Source organism: Ahaetulla prasina, chromosome 3 (genome assembly GCF_028640845.1).
Source record: "Ahaetulla prasina isolate Xishuangbanna chromosome 3, ASM2864084v1, whole genome shotgun sequence".
In the NCBI taxonomy this organism is placed as follows: Eukaryota; Metazoa; Chordata; class Lepidosauria; order Squamata; family Colubridae; genus Ahaetulla; species Ahaetulla prasina.
Genome location: NC_080541.1, coordinates 205,613,931 through 205,626,660, shown reverse-complemented (window position 1 = coordinate 205,626,660; position 12,730 = coordinate 205,613,931). Strand labels below are relative to the sequence as shown.

The 12,730-nt window shown below is 40.7% G+C and overlaps 1 long non-coding RNA gene across 1 annotated transcript in view; it reads left to right on the top strand.

Annotated features, from left to right (window-relative positions):
- The first annotated feature begins 1,033 nt into the window (after positions 1–1,033).
- The window catches only part of LOC131195780 (uncharacterized), a 36,386-nt gene continuing 24,689 nt past the window's right edge, over positions 1,034–12,730 (top strand). The window contains exon 1 of the long non-coding RNA XR_009154542.1: positions 1,034–1,107. This is a non-coding gene — a long non-coding RNA (uncharacterized LOC131195780). The remainder of the gene's footprint in view (positions 1,108–12,730) is intronic.

The following is a 12,730-nucleotide window of genomic DNA, read 5'->3' as shown; positions in this document are numbered from 1 at the left end:
CTAAAAGATGGGGAGAGAGGGAATAAGATGAACTGGAGGGAGGCTGGATCAGTGGTGGGTTGCTCCCAGTTCTGACTGGCCCCGCCCCCATCTATTCTCTGCCTCCTGAGTCCCAGCTGATCAGGAGAAAGTGGGGATTTTGCAGTAACCTTCCCCTGGATTGGGGAGGGAATAGAGATTTTACAGTATCCTTCTCCTGGAGTGGGGTGGGAATGGAGATTTTGCAGTAACCTTCCCCTGGATTGGGGAGGGAATGGAGATTTTACAGTATCCTTCTCCTGGAGTGGGGTGGGAATGGAGATTTTGCAGTAACCTTCCCCTGGATTGGGGAGGGAATGGAGATTTTACAGTATCCTTCTCCTGGAGTGGGGTGGGAATGGAGATTTTGCAGTATCCTTCCTCTGCCGCACCCACCAAGCCACACCCACCAAGCCACGCCCAGAGAACCAGTTGTAAAAAAATTTGAATCCCACCGCTGGAACACACCTCAGAACTGAATACTGTGAGGAAAATAATAGAACACCCAATTCCCCTCTCCTTTCACTGGCTCCTCTCTCTCTCTGTCTCTCTTCTCTAGCAAATGCAGCCTAAACAAAGCACCACATTTTGGTTGGTCAGCTACATGGGAGAAAACATCCCTTTCCCATGTAGTCCCAAGTAGTGATCACTCATCTGCTGCAATACGATTGTTGAAATGTAATCCAACCACAGTGATCCCAGAAGATCGCATACCTGTCTTTCCCCTGTAATTCACTTCTAGGTTTCCTGAGAAACTTGTGCACATGCCGTTGTTAATAGCCTTGACTTCAGTGGAAAAACTTCATCTGTTTTTCTGGGAATTAGTAAGGGCAGCAGGAGAGATACACATTGCAATAAATAGAGGACAAGATTACTTGGCTAAGCATGAAGAGAAGGTGATCTAATGCTAAGTCACGATTTCATCAGAATGTTGTTTTGGAGGAGGAAAACATTTTAAACGTGCCTGCATTTAATAACCTCTGCTGTGCCAGCATACACACTCATGTGTAGAGATACTAAACAGAGGAGAACTTTGAGAAATGAACCCAGTTGCATTTAGAATCAATCCATAAAATCAACAGACCTTAGGTAAGTCTCTCTTCCTATTATTATCATCACATCCTTCTCCAAGGTTGGACTGCCTTCCAGATGTCTTTGACTGCAAGTCCCATCATTCACAGTTATCATGATTTAAGAACAGTGGTGGGATTCAATTTTTTTTACTACTGGTTCTGTGGGCATGGCTTGGTGGGCATGGCAGGGGAAGGATACTGTAAAATCTCCATTTCCACCAGTGGTGGGTTGCTACCAGTTCGCCCTGGGTCAGGTGAACCAGTAGTGGTGGCGGCGGGAAGCTCTGCACACCTGCCTGGATGTCTCTGCGCATGTGCAGAAGCATTATATGCACATGAGAGCATGCACGCACCCACAAGTGAACCGGTAGTGACGGGATTTGAATCCCATTACTGATTCCCACCCCACCCCAGGGGAACGATACTGTAAAATCTCCATTCCCACCCCAGGGGAAGGATACTGCAAAATCCCCATTTCCTCCTGATCAGCTGGGATTCAGGAGGCAGAGAATAGATGGGGGCGGGGCCAGTCAGAGGTGGTATTTACTGGTTCTCTGAACTACTCAAAATTTCCGCTACCGGTTCTCCAGAACTGATCAGAACCTGTTGAGTACCACCTCTGTTTAAGAGTACTGACACAGAGAAGGCTGACAGGTCTACCTACCTGGGAGTTAGTTCTATTGTACTGATTATTTGTGAACATGAATAGCTTTGTGCTATATATTTACGTCTCATTGATTCTAGTGAGTTGACTTTTAAGTGTGGCTAAATCCTGAATGTAAGCCATTGTGACTGGTGTTGTATTGTCACATCCACGTGGTTGTTATTATTGTAGAGAAAACAACTCATTGTCAAAAAACAAATATTGCTGAACTTAGAGGAAGTGTCTGTGATCTCTTTTATTTGACTTGATTTGTTGACAGGAATTCAAATCAGAAGACATTCCTCAGCTATACACAAACTTTAAACCATAATAATGGCCTTGCTACAATAAACTAAATCTAGTGTTTTGTATCCAAAAGTGTCCAGATGTGTCCAAGATGATTGCAAGGAAGTTGAAGTTGTCTTTTGTTGCTTAGCATCATAATAGAGCAACAAAGGCTATAATGCATCTAAATGTGGAGGTTTCATTAAAAAAAACCTACTTGACAACAGGAAACCTATTTTTTCATCAGTTCTAGGCTGCATAAACAGAGGGATAGAATCAAGATCACGTGAAGTGTTAATACCACTTTATAATGCTACACTTGGATACTGCATCCAGTTTTGGTCCTCACAATGTAAAAAAGATGTGGAGACTCTAGAAAGAGTGCAACAAAGATGATTAGGGGACTGGAGGCTAAAACATATGAAAAGGTTGCTGGAACTGGGTATGTCTAGTTTAATGAAAAGAAGGACTAGGGGAGACATGATAGCAGTGTTCCAATATCTCAGGGGCTGCCTCAAAGAAGAGGGAATCAAGCTATTCTCCAAAGCACCTGAGGGTAGAACAAGAAGCAATGGGTGGAAACTGATCAAGGAAAGAAGCAACTTAGAACTAAGGAGAAATTTCCTGACAGTTAGAACAATTAATCAGTGGAACAACTTGCCTCCAGAAGTTGTGAATGCTCCAACACTGGAATTTTTAAAGAAGAGATTGGATAACCATTTGTCTGAAGTGGTGTAGGGTTTCCTGCCTAAGCAGAGGGTTGGACTAGAAGACCTCCAAGGTCCCTTCAAACTCTGTTATTCTATTCTATTCTATTCTATTCTATTCTATTCTATTCTATTCTATTCTATTCTATTCTATTCTATTCTATTCTATTCTATTCTATTCTATTCTAGTCTAGTCTATTCTATTCATTAATTTTTCCTAATCTATCTCCCCCGTTTCATCTCAGCAAAGTGCAGATGAAGAACCAGGGATTATATTTATAACTGCATTGAACTAAATTGAATGGATGCACCAGGAAGATCCTAATCTCAATCAGACTGAGGTACCATAAATCCCGGTATAATGTTATATATTATTCAGTGCCAGTTAAACGTCTCCAGAGTAATGGCCTTGATTCATTCATGGAATTTATAGGAAGCTGAGACAATCTCCTCTCTGCTTACAATATTTCTTTTTTAACTTATTTTCCTTTCTGGAAGAACGTGTTACAAAGAAAAAAGTTCATATAACTCTACACTTGACTGAGGGCAGAAAGCACTACTCATTTGCAAGCAGTCTTGCTTTCCTTTCAGTTATGATTAGTGATAGAAAAGAAGAGAGAAAGAGAATATTCAATAGCAAGATGGATGGCGAGAACCAATGTAGAACAGCAAGGAGAAATTTCCTGACAGTAAGAACAATTAACCAGTGGAATGACTTTCCTCTAGAAGTAGTGGGTGCTCCATCACTGGAGGTTTTTAAGAAGAGATTGGACAGCCACTTGTCTGGAATGATATAGGGTTCCTACTTGAGCAGGGTGTCAGAGGAGAAGACCTCCAAGGTCCATTCCAACTCTCCTATTCTGTTTATTCTATGGATCCAATTGTAGTAGTGATGGGTGCACTATTGCAAGACTTACCGTATTTTTCAGACTATAAGACGCACCAAGATTTCAAAGGGGTAAGCAAGAAAAAAAAATGTTTTGCCTTCCCCAGCTCATAGGAACGCTCTGCAGGCCTCCCAAAGCCTCTGCGTGCCCCATTTTGGGATGCGTGGGGCGGGGCTTTGGGAGGCCAAAAATGTCTGTATTCAGTGTATAAGACGCACCAACATTGCCACCCTCTTTTTTTGGGGGGGGGAAGTGTATCTTATACTCTGAAAAATATGGTAAAGGACCAAGTTGGATTCATATTTGGCTGTCCTTTGATGAACATCTGGCGGCCGTCTCCAGGAGGGCCTTTTACCAAGTTCGCTTGGTCCGCCAGTTGCATCCCTTCCTTGACCGGGATGCCTTATGCACGGTCACTCACGCTCTGGTTACATCTAGGTTGGATTACTGCAAATGCTCTCTACATGGGGCTGCCCTTGAGGTGCACCCGGAGGCTACAGTTAGTCCAGAATGCGGCTGCGCGAGTGGTAACGGGAGCCGCTCGTGGCTCCCACGTAACACCACTACTCCGTAGCCTGCACTGGCTTCCTGTGGTTTTCCGGGTGCGCTTCAAGATTTTGGTTACCACCTTTAAAGCGCTCCATGGCTTAGGACCCGGGTACTTATGAGACCGCCTGCTGTTACCTTATGCCTCCCACCGACCCGTACGCTCTCACAGAGAGGGTCTCCTCAGGGTGCCGTCCGCCAAACAGTGTTGGCTGGCGGCCCCCAGGAGCAGGGCCTTCTCTGTGGGGGCACCGACGCTCTGGAACGAACTTCCCCCTGGCTTACGTCAAGTGCCTGATCTTCGGACCTTCCGTCGTGAGCTCAAAACACACCTATTTATTCAAGCGGGACTGGCATAATAGTGTCAAATTTTAATTTGGGGCTTTATTAATATTTTTAAAATTTTAAAACTAAATTTTAACCGGGTTTTATTATTTTTATGTCTATTTTAAATATTTGGCCTATTTAATAAGTTTTTTAGATTAATGTTTTACTTTGCATATTTATGTGTTTTTTATATGGCTGTACACCGCCCTGAGTCCCTAGGGAGATAGGGCGGTATAAAAGTATGAATAAATAAATAAAAATAAATAAAAAATAAATATCCTCTTGGAGATAATATCTTTATTTGATTGCTGAACTTAACGCCGAACTGATAGCTCATAATCAAGGTGATCTGTGAATATTATGGTGATATTTTTAAAAATTTACTTTCTTCTAAACTAATCTGAACTTCAGTTCCCAATAAAAGTTTTATTCTTTTATTCTTTAAAGGTAAGCACTGGAAATCATTCTGTGAATTACTTTATTTTTATTTCTACTGCTTTTTAATTGCCTTTTCAAGACAATATTCTTAGATATTCTTAAGGACATTATATATTACAACAATACCAAATAAGTAGATAAAATATAAAAGTACTACAAACTGTGCTTTAAAAAACTCCTTGAACAAAATTAACTAAAAGCACTCTAAAGATCTAAATTATCCTGCTGTCTAAAGCTATTCCCACATTGACTGCGTCAATCAAATCCCACATTGGCCTATGGGTTAAGCAAAGAATGGAGTCTGCTGACCAACATGTTGTCTGAAATAGCATGGCAATTTACTTGTGGGTATTTCACCTGTGAGGGCTCATCCCCATATGCAAGTTGCCAGTTGATGCAGTGGCCTTCAAAACAAAAAAATGTATAGATGGCATCAGTGATGGGTTTCAAATTTTTTTACTACAGGTTCTGTGGATGTGGCTTGGTGGGTATGGCATGATTTGGTGGGCATGGCTTGGTGGGCATGGCAAGGGAAGGATACTGTAAAATCTCCATTCCCACCCCACTCCAGGGAAATCCCCATTTCAGCTGGGACTTGGGAGGCAGAGAATAGATGGAGGTGGGGTCAGTCAGAATTTTTACTACTGGTTCTCTGAACTATTCAAAATTTCCGCTATCGGTTCTCCAGAACTGGTCAGAACCTGCTGAAACCCACCTCTGGATGGCATGCAATCCTAAACTCTTGCTGTGTTAGGAAAGAGGCATTTATCTGCAACATCACCAACATGTGATGGACAATGGACATTGAGATCTCCAGTGTTGCTCCAATAGTGACTGAATCCATAGCACTGTTCTGACCCATCTTTTTCAAAACTATGGGGCAGAACTAGATAGAGAGAGATATGCAGTGGGAAGAAAATTGATTTGTTTGAACTGTGGTGCTGGAGAAAGCTCTTGCTTATTTCATGGACACCAAAGGTGACTAACAAGCAAGTACTGGAGCACATAACACCAGACAAGTCACTAGAAGGCAAAATCATAAAACTGCATCTCACTTATTTTGGCCATGCCATGCAGGGGAAACCAGACCACCAAAGAACATGGTGGCTGAACACATCAAAGCTGACATCAGCCAGAGCATAGAACAACACAAAGAAGTAATGCAAATTCAGAAGATGTGCAGAGACCTGGCTATAGAATAACTAAGGCCTGGACTTGACTGAATGGATATCATCATCATCATCATCATCCAGGCACTGAGAAACCTGCCTATGTGAGAACATAGCCCGTAAACTATGCAGTTGTAAAGACTGTCAAATCATCACACCAAATTGGCTCCTATAAAGTATTTTGCACCAAGAATGCCTTTCTAAACCAAACAGGAGTAAAAAAGCAGGGCTCAATTGAGAGAGAGCAGGATTGGGATTGGATGGCATGTATATTGAGTAAATAAATTAATGAATGCAGGAACCAGGCAAGCATATAAGTAATCTGTTGAGCCTGCATTACCTGCCAAGGTATGAAGTCCCATGTAGTTAAGCAAGACGAGGAAGCAAACATTACATAGAACTCAGTGCCAGTCTGTGAATAAATGCAGAACCTCAGAAAAAGGTTGCAAGAAGAATTTCGAAACGTGATTTATAATGAATTCATGAGGGTGCAATTATTTTGCATGATTTGAAATACCTTTTCAAGGTTTCTTGCCGTTTTGGCAGACTTGCCAGTTACTTTAAAAACTACCAGTCGATTCTGTTTCTATTTGTTTTGGGTTTTTTGGTGGCTTGTGTTTCCATCTTCCTCACAATCTTTCATACAATGAGAAGAGGGATTGAAGCAAGTTGTAGTCAGAACCGAAATTGAAAGTGGGTATGATACCCTTTTCTGACACTTTCCTTTACCGGACTCCTCATTTCTCTCTGCCTTTTTCCCTATTATCCACTCTTGATCTAATAATTTTGGCATCATTGTGGATAGCAACAGATGTGTACAGTTCAGAAAAAGCAAGCCTCAAATATTGAGAAAAACTCATAAGTGGGTGCAGAACATGATTATGTAATGGTGGTTTGGAACTTTTGCTTGAAATCTTTCACTCCTGCAAACTATTTCATCCGTGGCAGATTCCTATCCTGAGCCTTCGTAGCCCTCAAATTACTAAACACCAGAAAGAAACTGTTCTATCAGCATAGGCAGCAGCATCTGTAGAAAAATGCAGGTAATTGATTTATCTGTGAAGGATCGTTCCAGTGCTGGATGAGAAGAAATGTCAAAGAAACCAAAAAACTGCAGTTGCAGGAGACAAATATTATAGCTGAGGAACATGTCCCTGCAGTAGAGAAGATCAGCCTTGGGTGACTTTGAAAAAAAGACAGGTCAGGATATGCTAGCAGCCCATCTGGAAATCCCAGGGTTATGAGTTAGTCCAGGAAGTTAAAAACAAACAAACCATCCTGCAAGTAAGAAATGACAATCTTTGAAGACGACATGGTCATGACATTTGATAAAAGGATAAGAAGAACAAGCTGTAAATTATGAAGACTGACATCTCAGAATCTATTGGACACTGTGAAATAAAAATATATAACCAACGCATCAAGCTGTTTTGAAAAAAAAAACATTAAAACCCAAAAGCTGATGAACAACTAAGATTGTTGTCACAGTATTTGTGGTTTTTTCAAATCATCTTATTTGGAGGAGGTTCTCTGGAGGAGGAAAATTTGTCTCCTTCAGATTTAGATATTTCTCCGCTGGATGTTCACTGTTAGAATGGTATGGTATGGTAACTATTCCCAGAAAAGAACTCCGAGTAAAGTCTCTACTGCTATCTACCGTTATCCATTTTCTGCTGAGTTGCATGTTGACTGATTATGGTTCTGAATTAAGACAGAATTTTTCCCCTACTTAAGGGAGGCCTCAACAATGCACGGGACAGCTGATTTGCTGTTACAAGAACATTGGAAAGCTGCCACCAACATAGAGTTGGAGACTGGATTAACTATTGCACCGTTGAAGTGATATCAAAAGCATGGCTTTCTTATAGTTAGGAAAGTGCTAGAGAGAGAGAGAGAGAGAGAGAGAGAGAGAGAGAGAGAGAGAGAGAGAGAGAGAGAGAGAGAGAGAGAAAGATAGACAGGCAGACATACACTCACTCACTCATTAACTCACTCACTTTTTGTGGAAGCATTCTCATTAACATCCTTATGTCAGGCCTGGAAGCCATCTTTTTTGATGGATCTTCAGGCCTGCCACATTTACTACTGTGAGAAATTGGGAGGGAGGATTGTATGGAGTATGGGAGATACAGTATATAGTCATAATTTCCTTTCCCAGAAAGTCAAGGACATCTTGCCCTGCACCTGATTTGCCAGTGAAGCCATGTAAATATTCAGATGCAAAGATATTTCTTCAGAAGACTTATTTCACCTTTGGAAAAAAATTATGGTGGATATGGGAAAAATATAATTACAAGGATCTATGTTCTATCTGAGAACAAAATAAATGCTTTAACATGTGGGGACAGTATTCTATGCTCCAGGACAAGAAGAAGGCCTGTGTTGAAAATTCATTACAGACAACACAGAGGAATACTCTAGCATCTTAAAGTTCTTCCAGAGCTCAGTTGTTTTCTTGGAGACATAGGTAACATCATTACTGGTAGTAGGGAGTGGGGTTTGCTCCATTGGTGGGTTGCCTCTGGTTCGGACCGGTTCGGAGGTCTCTGCCCACCGAACAAGACGTCATCAGCATGCGCATGTGGTCTCATTGCGATCCGGTAGTAAAGATAAATAGAACCCACCCCTGGTTTGCTTTCATTTTATATACTACTGGTTTGCCCTGTTGGTGCTGGTGGGAGTGTTCTTGGTGGTTCCTTGATTAGGCTGTTGTTTACTGTTGTTTCTGACAAGCTAATAGTAAGCAACAGCCCAATCAAGGAACCACCAAAACCTACCAACTCCTACCAATGTTGACAAGACAAACCACTATAGGTAGTCCTCAACTTACGACCACAATTTATGTTGCTAAGTGAGCAATTTGTGAAGTGAATTTTGCCCCATTTACGACTTTTCTTGCCACAGTTGTTCAGTGAATCGCTGCAGTTTTTAAATTAGTAAGACGGTTGTTAAATGAATCTGGCTTCCCCATTGACTTTGCTTGTCAGAAGATTGCAAAAGGTAATCACAAGACTTGAGGCCATTACAATGGTCGTAAGTATGAAACAATTGCTGAGCATCTGAATTTTGATCACATGGTCATGGGGATGCTGCAAAGGTTGTAACAGTGAAAAACGGTCATAAGTCACTTTTTCAGTGCTGTTGTAACTTTGAATGTTTACTAAATGAACTGTTGTAAGTCAAGGACCACCTGTAGTATATAAAATGAGAGCAAATCCTACACCCTACTGGCACTGATAATAGTACCTAGTTTGATAATAAAACACCTGCAAAAAAACAACCAAGCTCAAAGAGCACCAAGGGCCCTATGATAATTATGGGTCCAAAGCTAGCAAATTAGTCAAGTCTAAATTCCTATTTTGACTTAACTTTTATATGGAGCTCAGTGAGGTTTCATATCCATATATTATCTCCTAAAAATGATTTGGTACACATTTCTGAGGCAGCGTTTTAGGTTCCCAAGTATATTCCACATGCATTGTCTAGTTGGAAGCTTCTCTACCTAAGGTGGAGATTTGCATGGGCTGGTAACTTTTAATTTTTGTTTAAAACTTACTCTTTGTTCTGTGGTGTGGCTGCTTTAAAAGTCGCTATTTGGATTGGAAGCAGACCCCCTTGGATATACTTTGAAACTATGACCTATCACCAGAATGTTTGCTGTCTGTGGGTTACAAATGAAACTAGGATCTTTCTTAAACAGTTAATCCCGGATACTGAGTGACAAAACAAGTTGAATGGCATCCATAAGGAAGGGGAATCAAATGACAACATGCCTGCCATGACATCAGCACACAAATGAAATGTCTTTTGTCATGTAGACTGGGATGAAAAGTTACTGTTTTATTATGGTAATATACTTATTGTTTATTACCTACAGATTTTAATGTGTCTAGGCTATTTTACATTGCTGATCTTTAGCTGTAATAAAACATTCTTTCATACATTTATTCATGTGCTACTGAAAATTATTTCAGAGTAAATTTCACAAGACCAATGCAATCTCTCTCCCCTCCCCTCCCTTTCCCCTCCACCCCCGCCCCGGTATTGCACACATATATTAAAATCTCCATTGTGAGTTCGGAAAGTAATTTTAGTTACATCATTGCTTCTCATCCCTCTGCACCATTGGAATCATCTTCCGTGATTTAAAAAGTAATGTTTCCAGGATTATTCAGGGAAGAGTGAAATTTCAGTGGGAAAAGGCAATGTATGAAGACTGCCCTTCCTTTCGGCACAATGAGGCATTTCTTCCAGCTGGCAGAGGCTCAAAGACAGGAAGATATGTTTTCCAGACATTCTATTTCATTAATGGAAAATAACAGAATAACAGAGTTGAAAGGGATCTTGGAGGGCTTCTAGTCCAACCCGCTGCTCAGGAAGGAAACCGTATACCATTTCAGACAGATGCTGCATTCTCATTCTCCTTGCTTTGTAGTTCTAATGTAGAATATCATTAGGAAACTGTACCAATAGTAAGTTGTTGTTATTGTTAATTGTGAAGTTGTGTCCGACCCATCGCGACCCGATGGACCAGTTCCTCCAAGCCTTCCTGTCCTCCACCATCCTCTGGAGTCCATTTAAGCTTACCCCTAATGTTTCAGTGACTCCACCCAGCCATCTCATTCTCTGTCGCCCCTTCTTCTTTTGCCCTCAATCTTTCCCAGCATTAGGCTCTTCTCCAGTGTGTCCTTCCTTCTCATTAGATGAGAATAGTAAGTATTGAAGCTAAATTCAGCTGCCAATCCCATTGGTTTCTAGATGTTGAATGGAGTGTGTGTGTGTTTGTAGGGGAATCTAGCTTTCAGAACTGGGATGGTCCCATGTGTTGTGGCAACTTTGTTGTTGTTAGTTGCAAAGTCGTGTCTGACCTATCACAACCCCGTGGACTATGTTCCTCCAGGCCTTCCTGTCCTCTACCATCCTCTGGAGTCCATTTAAGCTCACGCCTACTGCTTCAGTGACTCCATCCAGCCACCTCATTCTCTGTCGTCCTGTTCTTCTTTTGCCCTCAATCTTTCCCAGCATTAGGCTCTTCTCCAGGGAGTCCTTGCTTCTCATTAGGTGACCAAAGTATTTCAGTTTCATCTTCAGGATCTGGCCTTCTAAAGAGCAGTCGGGGTTGAGCTCCTCTAGGACTGACTTGTTTGTTTGCCTTGCAGTCCAAGGGACTCGCAGGAGTCTTCTTCAGCACTAGAGTTGGAAACCTGTATATTCAGTATAGCTACATATTAGACTAACATGGAACATCTTGGCTGATTTATGTATTTATTTTTTGGGATGTTTTTATTGTTTTTAACTGTTAGAATTGTAAGCTGTGCCTTGGTTGAGATGGGTGGCTATAGAAATTGAAAAAATAAATAAATCTCGCATACATGGAAGACCGAGATGTGTTCTGGTTTTCCTTTTCTTTCAGTGGCTAATTGTTGATTGCCAGCTTCAAGGACCAAATTCTTCCTTCTTTTCATCCCCCCACCCCAACCTTGGAAGGAAACGTAGATTGGAAAGATGCCTGAATAGAGAATGACACTGTAACATGGATGTGTAACTATTTTTTCCATGTCATATCTCTAAGAAGTCTAATTTACACACTATTATAATTACTGGACTTGGGGATTTCTCCATCAAGTTTGAAAACAGAGAAATTAGATAAAATTCTCAAGGAGGTGAAAAATTCTCTTAACAATTTCACAGGATTGGGACTCTCATTTAGGACCTCTATGGGGAAAAAAATCCAGTGGGAGGATTTTTCTCAAGATTAATTTAATTTAATTTAATTGAAATAGCAAAATGTAGGCAAGTGGCAAATTATTGGATACATCAGTGCACAGTGAAAACTAGGACATCTATTTATCAAGGATTTTTATGGGTTTTTTGTATGATTCAGGTTATTTATTTATCTACTCAGTATTGTATACACCAGGGCTATTAGAAATAAATTATACATAAAACAGAATAACTACTAGATGGCAGCAAAAAGATACACAACTCCAGCCCTTTGCTGCCACCTGGTGACTGAATGAATCTTTGCAGCTGAGATATAAGAGCCTCAATGTACATTTGATACTATCATTTTTCCTAATCTAAGGCAAAATTCTTTCCTATCACTTGCTGCATAATTCTTTTAACTGAAGATACCAAGAATTGAATATGGGATTTTGGGCTCCAAGTCAAAGTTAAATCTGAGCTGCAGTTAAAATTGGTAGCAGGAAAGAGTCTAGAAAACCAATAAAAGTCAGAGGAGGCAATTTTGAGCTAGATAATTTGTGATATATTTTATTTTTGGTTAATCATTGTGTTCAGTAAGATCATATCCTGGCTTCAGTTGAAGTTATACATGCCAACAATATTGCTCATTATATTGATGTAGATTAGAGTGTTTTTTATGCATAGTATGTGTTACGTATTGAATATATATAGTTGTGTTAAGCCCTGCTAAAATGAAACTAACCTTTAGATGACCTTAATTGTTAACTCCACTATTTTGGAAGGAAACTTAGAACATTCATATCTGGGCGGGCTTTTTCAAGTACTATAATTGGTTAAGGCCCTGTGGGCCCAGAGAATAAATTACTGGCATTTGCCTGCAGTTCCTCAGTTCAAGTTTTGAGTCAATAAATGTTGTTGTAGTTATGCTGGT